The sequence below is a fragment of the Octopus bimaculoides genome, chromosome 6, assembly GCF_046866305.1.
Source record: "Octopus bimaculoides isolate indiv1 chromosome 6, ASM4686630v1, whole genome shotgun sequence".
NCBI classification, from domain to species: domain Eukaryota; kingdom Metazoa; phylum Mollusca; class Cephalopoda; order Octopoda; family Octopodidae; genus Octopus; species Octopus bimaculoides.
In genome coordinates this window covers 106615226-106622815 of record NC_142933.1, presented here as the reverse complement: position 1 = coordinate 106622815, position 7590 = coordinate 106615226, and the positions used below count along the sequence as shown (strand labels likewise).

At 40.2% G+C, this 7590-nt stretch overlaps 1 protein-coding gene across 1 annotated transcript in view; it reads left to right on the top strand.

Moving 5' to 3' along the window:
- The first annotated feature begins 938 nt into the window (after positions 1 to 938).
- The window catches only part of LOC106873093 (uncharacterized), a 170831-nt gene continuing 164179 nt past the window's right edge, over positions 939 to 7590 (top strand). The window contains exon 1 of the mRNA XM_089354379.1: positions 939 to 1077. The gene's annotated coding sequence lies outside the window, so the exon portion shown is untranslated. The remainder of the gene's footprint in view (positions 1078 to 7590) is intronic.

Sequence of the window (7590 nt, the reverse complement as noted above, 5' to 3'; positions counted from 1 at the left end):
ATTTTATATATATACCAACCACATGGTCCTGGGTTCAGTTCCACTGCGTGGCACCTTGGGCAAGTGTCTTCTGCTTTAGCCTCAGGCCGACCAAAGCCTTGTGAGTGGATTTGGTAGATGGAAACTGAAAGAAGCCCGTCGTTTATATGTATATATATATATATATATGTGCGTGTGTATGTGTATATGTTTGTGTGTCTGTGTTTGTCGCCCCAACACCGCTTGACAACCGATGCTGGTGTGTTTACGTCCCCGTAACATAGCGGTTCGGCAAAAATAAAAAAAAACCCGATAGAATAAGTCCTAGGCTTACAAAGAATAAGTCCTGGTGTCGATTTGCTCGACTAAAGGCCGTGCTCCAGCATGGCCACAGTCAAATGGCTGAAACAAGTAAAAGAGTAAATAAAAATGAAAAAAATACAGTTTTTACACACACACACACACACACATATATAATATATATTTACACACACACAAGCGTATATACATACATAAACATATCAAAACATTAAGAGATGTATATAGATTTCCTGGCTGTCACACACGTCTCAGAGTCTGTAGTTCTTAAACCTTTCTTTCTTTTCTTTTCTTTTCTTTATTTCTCACTGCCTGACTTTTCTTTTCGGTTTGTTTTTCATATTCTATTTCTTTTCTTTCAAAAACTTTCTCTCCCTCCCTCTTTTCCCTTTTCTCTTAACTCCTCTTCGTATACACAAGTTCCAATGTTCGAACCCTCCTCCCGCCACCACTGTCGCCACCTCCCCCACCACCATGACGACGACCATCACCATCATCCCTACCACCACCACCACCACCACCACTACAATTCCTACTACTAATACTACTTCCACCCCCTACCACCAGTTAGCACCACCAACATCATAACCAACACCACAATCGCTTCTCCCACCACTCCCTCCGTCACCACCACAACCACCATCAACGACACCACCATAGTCTCTCCCCCCCCCAAAAAAAATCCATCACCGCCACCACCATCGCTGTCTTCAGTCAGAACAAGTAGATAATTTGTGTCAGCTGAACGAGTTGGACCTAACTAATATACCATTAAACTAGGTAGGTTTGTTTTCGTTTGTTCCTCTGACTTGGTTTATCGGTTTATATGTGAAAGATAATATACTGCATCGACATGTGATAGAAAGACAGCTGGATAGATAGATAGATAAATAAGTAGACATATATGCATGTATATATATATATATATATATATATATATATATATATATATATATATATATGCATGTATATATATATATATATATATATATATATATATATACTGACTGTTCGAAACAGTTTGATACGGAATCCGTGCTACTTTCGTTTGTCCACTCACTCATATATATATATAAACAGTAAATGAGTATATGCATATATACGTACAGGTATGTGCATACCGACATCCACCTGTATGTATAGCTGCATATCTGGGTACAGGACATTGCAAACAAAACGTAGACGAGAAAACACACAAGCCACATAGAGAACATTCTACTTCATCAGCTACCCACGTTTTGACCACCGGCGTATATATATATATATATATATATATATATATATATATATATATATAAAAAGATTGAATTAAATTCGTCCTTTAATTTGGAGTTTTCCAGAAAAATTGTTGAGTTTTATGGGATTTCTTTCCATAAATTAACAACACACCATATACAAGTATATATATATATATATATATATTAGTGTACGTAATCTACAGGTTGCCTAACATACTAGAAAGAACAGTCAGAAAGTCCAAACCACAGTTAAGAACAATTTCGAAGGGAATAAAAAATAAAAACATATATATATATATATAAGTACCTATATTTATGTATGTATGTAGAGCAAGAGAGAGGGAAAAAGAAAGAGAAGGGAAAACAGAGAGAGGGAGAATGAGAGAGAAATATAATTGACGAACGGACAAGGGAAGAACGGATTAAAGTCGGCATACCGTTACAAGTGTCCCTTCTTTCGACTTTGTTTCCTCATGACTTACTGAAAAACTGGTATTTTTAAAAATGGTATTAACTACAAATATACTTCAGATGGTGTAGATTCCGATTATACGGGAATTTGTTATGAAAAAAAAAAGAAAAAGAAAAAAAAATGCTTCAGGGGTTGGAGAGACGAGTTTCGGACAATTCACACATATCAGTTTAGCTTCCGCATAACTTTCGGGAATATGGGTATTTCTAAGTGAATTTTTTTCTCTAGAAATACCTTTCTGTGTGTATAAATTACGATTATATCGGAATCTGCTGTGAATGGAAAAATGGTGAACACGCGCACATACATAATGACACACATGATAATGTTTTTTTTTTCGAAATTTCATGTTTTGTTTTGTAGATATATGTGATGTGTGCGAGACCACCAACTTTTTTTTTTTTGTATTAAATTTCATTGAAAAATATCATTAACCCCCCCCCCCCCCAAGCTATGAGGAAACAAAGCCGCCTCGTGTGAATTTTCTGACACCTCTCTTCCGACACAAGGAAAAAACATTTCATAACAAATTCACATGTAATTGGAATGCACACAATATGAAGCATATCTGTATGAAATTTCGTGATAGACAGATTGAATAACGGACGAATATAGACTGGTTGATAGAAAAGAGATAAACTGATTGATAGATAGATAGACAGACAGATAGATAGGTAGACAAATAGATGTATATATATATATATATATATATATATATACATACAGAGAGAGAGAGAGAGAGATACATAGAGACAGATAGATGAATAGATCAATAGATCAATAGATAGATAGATAGACAGCCAGAAAGGTAAATAGATAGATGGATAGATAGACAGACAGACAGACAGATAAATAGATGGATGGATAGATAGACAGACAGATGGATAGATAGATAGACATACAGATAAATGGATGGATAGATAGATAGATAGAGAGATTGATAGACAGACAGATAGATAGAGATTAATAGACAGACTGACAGATAGATGATAGATAGATAGATAGATAGACAGACAGCTTATTCTGAACTTGTTAGATCGGACCATAGGCTAATAAGGCCGGGTTACCGCATTCTGTCGAGTATATCTTCCTCGCTAGACTGGACGCTGGTCCGTCTGGAGCAACGAGAAATAAAGTGTTTTGCCCAAGAACACAACGCATCGCCTGCTCCAGAAATTGAAACCATTAATCTTATGATCAAGACTGCAACACTTTAACCACTCAGCCACGTGCCTCCGCGCACACACACGAATGTATATATGTATACAAACATGCAAACATAAACCGACATACTCACACGTGCATACATACATGTATGCTTACATACGTACATACATACATACATACATACGTACGTACGTACGTGCGTGCGTGCGTTCGTATGTGTGTAGGAAATTAGACTGGTTGGTAGAGAGAATAAGATTTGTAGATACACACACATGCATATATATAAACAAATAATATATTTGCGTGTGTGCGTGTATTCTTTTATTTATTTTATTTTACTTGTTGACGGTGGCCTTGCTGGAGCACCGCCTTGAAGGGTTTTAGTTGAACAAATCGACCATATTACTTATTTTTTAAGCTTAGTACTTATTCTATCGGACACTTAAGCCGAACTACTGAGTTACAGGAATGTAAACACAACACCAGTTGTCAAGCAGTGATAAAACACACACACCACACACACACACACACACACACACACACAGTAATAATAACAACCCTTGGATCGAAGCTGGCAGAAATGTTAGCACGCCAGGCGAAATGCTAAACGGTATTTCGTCAGTGTTTACGTTCTGAGTTCAAATTCTGCCGAGGTCGACTTTGCTTTTCATCTTGTTGGAGTCGATAAATTATGTACCAGTTACGTACTGAGGTCGATATAATCAAGTGGCCCCCCTCCCCCAAAATTTCAGGCCTTGTGCCTAGAGTAGAAAAGAATAATCCTTTGAAGAAATTTATAAATATTTTAATGCATTGGTATGTGTGTTTCCTCAAATCCCATGTCTCTTAAGATCACAGTTCGTATTCCTGGGACAATTATAGCGTACATTATTTACATTATTTACATTTGGCAGATATTTGTCCTCATCTTGTTTGTTGTTAACATAACTTTTCGGCTGATATACTCTCCAGCCTTCATCAGGTGTCTTAGCGAAGGCGGAGGTATTGTTTTCAGTCGTGCTTGTTTGTTTGTTTGTTGGTCTGTGGACAAGATATCTCAAGAACCACTCGATGGATTTGGACGAAACTTTCAGGGATGTTTAGCCTCGTAACTGACACGAACTGATTAGATTTTGGAGTTGATCCGGTACCGTACAAGAATTCTGGATAATTTTTCCGTTTTTGTTACTTAATTTTTGAGAGCAGTCGGGTTCATTTTTAGTGTTCTCGTCTGTGCGAGCTGTCGAGTTTATTTCAGATATTCTCATTTTAAAAATCATCTCTGGCTAATCATTGAAGAACGTTGGTGTTGCCTTGCCAGAGGTTTGCGCTCTCTGAGTGCTCTTGTTATTATTTTTAATCAGCAGATATTAGAAGTGACTTAAAGGCTCAGGGTTTCATGCATGGCATTTTGTAACATGGTAAACCTGAACGAAGCTCCAGTGATCCAACCACCCATCCATCACATTATCCAGTTATTCATTTTTCATTCATTTACACACACGTGTGCGTGTGTGTGTGTGTGTGTGTGTGTTTTATATATATATATATATATATATATATATATATATATTGTTGCCAGTGCCCCTGGACTGGCTCTTGTGCGGGTGGCACATAAGATGCACCATTTTGAGCATGACTGTTGCCAGTACCGCCTGACTGGCCTTCGTAGGGTTTTCGAGCGAGATCGTTGCCAGTGCCCCTGGACTGGCTCTTGTGTGGGTGGCACATAAAAGACACCATTTCGAGCGTGGCCGTTGCCAGTACTGCCTGACTGGCCTTCGTGCGGGTGACACGTAAAAGCACCCACTACACTCTCTGAGTGGTTGGCGTTAGTAAGGGCATTCAGCTGTAGAAACTCTGCCAAATTAGATTGGAGACTGGTGTTGCCATCCGGTTTCACCAGTCCTCAGTCAAATCGTCCAACCCATGCTAGCATGGAAAGCGGACGTTAAACGATGATGATGATGATGATATATATATATATCTGAACGTGATTGATGCATCTGAACATAATAGATGCCATCTGAATGTGATCAATGCCAGGACTGCCTGACTGGCTCCCATGTTGGTGGCATGTAAAGAGCACCATCCGAACGTGGCCAATGCCAGTATACCCTGTCCTCTTAGTTTTATTATTTTTTTTTAAAGAATGTAAAGTGTGATTTTGAGGGAAATTTAGCTGTTATTTTTGGCAGCTTAAGTGTCTGTACAGAGCTGAACTTTATAGCATTGTTATTGCTATTATTGTTGATGGTGTTAATGATGATGATAGTGATGTTGACGGAGATGGTGATGATGATGATGATGATGAAGATGGTGGTGTTGATGATGATGATGGTGGTAGTGGTGAGTGTGGTGGTGATCATGATGATGACGACAATGATCATGATCATGATGATGATGACAAGCATGATCTTAACCATGATGACCATGATGATGATGGTGATAGTGTGATCATGATAATGGTGGTGATGATGATGATGATGGCAATGTTGCTGCTGTTTCTTAATGGTGTCGGTCATAGTGATGTTGTTGTTGTTGTTTAGACTCAGATCACAAGATAAATATTGTTGTGAGGCTGTGAGTCACCGAATATGCAGCAGACAAGAACCAGTCTTTGCTTCAGGGTAACATTGAAAGCTTGCTTGGTTTGGAAATGTAGCTTGACACGACCCCCCCCCCCCGGATGGTCTTCCGGCTGAGTGACGACGGGTGGAGAAGAGGCAGATGAAGAATATCCAGGTCCCACGATATCAGGTGCTGGGCAGGTCTTGAGGGAACAGGAACCAGTGGTGAATACTGGCTGTTGGAGAATCTGGAGTGACACCACAGTGATCGGCTGCACCCAGTCACAGGATGATGATGAGGGTGGTGGTGGTGGTGGCAGTGGTGGTGGAGGTGATGATGATGGTGGTGATGGTGGTGGTGGTGGTGGTGGTGATGGTGGTGGTGGTGGTGGTGGTGATGATGATGATGGTGGTGGTGGTGGTGATGATGATGGTGGTGATGGTGGTGGTGGTGGTGGTGGTGGTGATGGTGGTGGTGGTGGTGATGATGATGGTGGTGGTGGTGATGATGATGGTGGTGATGGTGGTGGTGGTGGTGGTGGTGGTGGTGGTGGTGGTTGTGGCGACGGTGGTGGTGGTGGCGGTGGTGGTGGTGGTGATGGTGGTGGTGATGGTGATGGTGGTGGTGGTGGTGGTGATGATGTTAATGGTGGTGGTGGTGGTGATGATGTTAATGGTGATGATGATGATGATTTTAATAGTGGCAGTGGTGATGATGATAATGATGACAATGATGGTGATGGTAGGAATGATGGTGATAATGATGAAGACGATGGTGATGATGATGTTTATGATAATGAGCTTTAATATGGCATCTTCCAGCTGGACCCATGTCCCATGAGAAGAGGGTGGGTTCAGTCAGTACATTAATCTGGAGGATCAAGGGTGGAGGGTCGGCATGACTATCTGCCAAGGCCCTTTCTAAAAAAAAAACCAAGCTCAACACCCTTAAATTCTGAGATAGAGCAACCCCTTTACCACTATTTCAAGACCTTAAATTCTCTTGGAGACCCCTGGTTATGACTCATTGATGGTTTTGTTGACTTTCAGACACAGGTTATCTAGGACTAGATTATCTAATGTAGCTTAAATTTTTTTAATGACAGGCATAGCTATGGGGTAAGAAGTTTGCTTCCCAGCCTCATGGTTCTGGGTTCAGTCCCACTGTGTGGCACCATGGGCAAGTGTTCTCTACTCTAGCCTGAGGCCGACCAAAGCTTTGTGAATAGATTTAGTAGATGGAAACTGAAAGAAGCCCATCATATATGTGTATGTGTATGTGTCTTTGGGTCTGTGTTTGTGCCTCATCACTGCTCGACAACTGATGTTGGTGTGTTTACATTCTTGTAACTTAGCGGTTCAGCAAAAGTGACCGATAAAATAAGAACCAGTCTTAAAAGATTTGTACTGGGGTTGAGTCATTTGATGAAAAATTCTTTAAGGTGGTGCTCCAGCATGGCCACAATCTAATGGCTGGAACAAATAAAAGATGAAAGATAAAGAGATTTGGAAACGGGTGAATGTTGGTGACAGGAAGGGCATCCAGCCATATAAAATCTGCCCCCACCCATCACCACCACCAACACCAAATTCCATCTGACCCATGCAGGCATGGGAAAGTGGACATTAAAATGATAATGTTAGAGAAGCTAGGATTTGAGGGGAGATTAGGTTGCTATGTCTTGCAGTCCATATAGAGTGCCCTTACTAGACTCATACAAAGCCCCCTCGTTAGTTTGTCGTGTGGGCTTAAAAACTTCCTGTTCTACTCACCTCAAATGACTGTCATTTGAGTTATCGCTTTGTTTGTATGGATACAGGTGTTTAAAATTCTTTCATGATTATA